Below are 3403 nucleotides of genomic sequence, written 5' to 3'. Positions count from 1 at the left end.
CTTACTAGCCATGTATGCACTAAGGGTTTTGGGGTGTGTGTATGTGTGTGTGATACCCAGGCCTGCACAGCCAGTCCTTTATTATTTTTTTTTTTTTTTTTTTTGTACTGGGGGTCAAATTTAGGTCCTTGCACTTGCAAGGCAGGTGGCAGAATCACTGAGTTAAATCCCCGGTCCTCCTTTACTATCTTTATTTTGAGACAGGGTCTTACTCAGTCACTAAGTTTCCCAGGCTGGTCTCTCTCTCTCTCTTTCTCTCTCTCTCTCTCTCTTTTTTTTTTTTTTTTTTTTTTTTTTTTTTGGTACCTGGGATCAAACTGGGACCCTTCAGCTTTCGAGGCAGGTGGTGGAACCACTGAGCCAAATCCCCGGCCTCCTTTAAAAAAAAAAAAAAAGTCTTAACTCTTTTATTTTTATTTATTTATTATTGTACCAGGGATTGAACTTTGGACCTTGAGCTTGCCAGGCAGGCAGGGGAACCACTGAGCTAAATCTCTGGCCCCCCCAGACTGGTCTCAAATTTGTGATCCTCCTGCCTCAGCCTCCCAGAGTGCTGGAATGACAGGCATGTGCCTCCATGCCCGGCTACAACCTACACTTTGATTTCCTTAGCCTTCACTAGTGTCCTCTCCTTGCTTCAGGATCTCACAGGACATTAGTTCTTTTCTCCTTTGGGCTGTGACAGTTTTTCAAACTTTCTGGTTTGTGCTGGCTGTGACCCCTCTGAGGTCAGCTGGTCAGGAATTGTGTGGCTGGAGTCTGATTAATCTGAAGATTTTCTCTGGGCTGGGGGAGCTGGCAGGAAGAAGCCCCGGGGCAACACATGGCTGTTCTTTTTTTTTCAGATTTAAAAAAAATTATTATTATTATTATTTTTTGAGACAGGGTCTAACTATGTAGTTGGGATTGACCTGGAACTCACTGTGTAGCCCAGGCTGGCTTCGAACTCACAGCGATCCTCCTGCCTCAGCCACCCGAATGCTGGGATTACAGGTGTGTGCCACCATGGCCAGCCCTAAAAATTATTTTTTATGGTACCAGGGATAGAACTTGGGCCTCAGCACTTGTGAGGCAGGCGGTGAAGCCACTGAGCCAGATCTTCGGCCCGTGTGCCTGTTCTTTAATGGGACAAATCCTGAGAGACATCTGTGACAGCCAGGCTGAGAAAGTGCTTGAAAGTGGTGTTTTGTTTTGTTTTGTGTTTGAGACAAGGTCTCGGTATGTAGCCCAGCCTGGCCTCAAACTCGTGGGATTCTCCTGTCTCAGCCTCCTTAGTGCTCGTGATCTTGTTTAATCCACGAGTATAGGTGACTTCACTCTCCTCTCTGTGGGGGAGTCTCACCTTCTATTTGTAAAGGGGAACATAACATAAATGTATTTGCACGATGTTTACTGTCTGGCATTCAGACAAGGCTCCATCCCAACTCCTTGTCAAGTGACCAGCTTGGTGGTTTTTTTGGGGGGATATTCATTTATTTATTTTATAATGGCAATTGAACTCAGGGCCCTACCCCGAACTTTTTTATTTTTTATTTTGAGACAGGATCTCACTACATTGCCCAAGCTGGGCTCAAACTTGGACTCCTTCTGCCTCAGCCTCCCAGAGGAGTAGGATGACAGGTGTGCACCACACACCCGGATTTCTAGTGGCTCATTTTGCACCCCCAGTGGCAGGCTGGGCAAAATGTTCACCGTCACTCAGGAGACAAAGGGTATGTATTGGAAGAGTCTGCAAGCTGAGGTCCTGTCTACCCTTGGAGTTGGTGGCCCACTTGCTAGGTCGCTCTGTACCACCCCGCCGGCAAGGGGGACGTCTGGACCTGTCTTGGATAAACCAAGAGCCCCGGGTTCTCTGTGATGCCCGCCAGTCATTCAATCAACAAACACTTGCAGAGCGCTTATTGTATACCACCCGCTCCAAACAGCAGGGTGACAGTCATGCAGAAACAGGAGGTGAAAATAGTGAGCCTGTTTGGGACCTGAGGGAGTGTGGCCCTCCGTGCGGTGGGGCAAATGGACGTGAGTTTCCACTTTTCACAATGAAGCCATAATCGTCCCCACATTCTGGGTTCCACGGAGGTTGCTCGGCAGGGTGTCATGTGCAGCTCCGGCCAGAAGGTGACGACAGAGCACCTAGCGTTCTGGTCCGTGGGGTTGGGCGGGACGTTAAGGCTCGGTCCTGGCTCCCGTCCCAGTGCCAAGAAAGCCACTCTGGGCGCTGGGAGAATGAGGCGCTCCAGTACCAAAAAGCATCTGTGAGACTAATCCTGGTGTGTGTCTCTCCAAATCCCCGCTGGCTCTGAACTGTTTCTGGGAACCAATGGGTCCTTCCCTCTGCTGCCTCCTTTTCCAGAGAGTTCTCACCCTTAGCAAAGGAAAATTCACCATGTGAGAGTGCCCGCAATGCCACACGCCTGTCATCACAGCTGCTCGGGAGGCAGAGGCAGGAGGATCCCAAGTGTGAACCCAGCACGAGCAACTTGGTGAGACTTTCAAAATACAAAAAAGGGGCCCAGGGATTTAGCTCAGTGGTTCTGCCAACTGCCTTGCAAGCACAAGGGCCTGAGTTCAGTCGCCGGTACCAAAAATAAACAAAAACAAACAAACAAAAATACAAAAAAACAGCCTGGCGTGGTGGCTTACGCCTATAATCCCAGCACTGGGGAGGCTGAGGCAGGAGGATCGCTGTGAGTCCAAAACCAGCCTGGGCTACATAGTGAGTTCCAGGTCAGTCTCAACTATATAGTGAGACCCTGTCTCAAAATAAAACCCCCCCAAAAAACCAAAAAGGGTTGGGAGTGTAGTTCAGGGAGGAGCACTTGCCTATCAACTGAGAGGCCAAAAAAATAGAAAGAGAAGGAAGAGAGACTACATGACATCCCGTTACATTGGGATTTCAGATAAATAACGGCATCGTGTAGCAGAGTAGCCCATGCGATGTTGGGAACATACTGTGGGTTGAACCCAGGGCCTTCCCACTGAGCTCCATTCCCGTCCCCTTTATTATTTTGAGACAGACAAGGTTTCACTGTTAGTAAATGGCCTGGGTGGGATCCATCTTGAAAACTTCCAGCCTCCGCCTCTCTCAATGTCAGGATGACAGGAATGTGGCAGGACACCTGACTTCACCTTTGTCTTCCTCTTTTAAAAATTTTATTAATTAATTTATTTATCTTCGTTTTTTGAGACAGGGTCTCACTATGTAGTTGAGACTGATCTGGAACTCACTATGTAGTCCAGGCTGGCCCTGAACTCACAGCGATCCTCCTGCCTCAGCTTCCTGAGTGCTGGGCTTACAAGCGTGCGCCGCCATGCCCGGCTCTTTCTTTCTTTCTTTTCTTCCTTTCTTCCTTTCTTTCTTTCTTTCTTTCTTTCTTTCTTTCTTTCTTTCTTTCTTTCTTTC

The sequence above is a fragment of the Fukomys damarensis genome, unplaced genomic scaffold (genome assembly GCF_012274545.1).
Source record: "Fukomys damarensis isolate Sample0158 unplaced genomic scaffold, DMR_v1.0_HiC HiC_scaffold_37, whole genome shotgun sequence".
NCBI classification, from domain to species: Eukaryota; Metazoa; Chordata; class Mammalia; order Rodentia; family Bathyergidae; genus Fukomys; species Fukomys damarensis.
The sequence above is the reverse complement of the archived record's forward strand: the minus strand, read 5'-3'. Positions refer to the sequence as shown.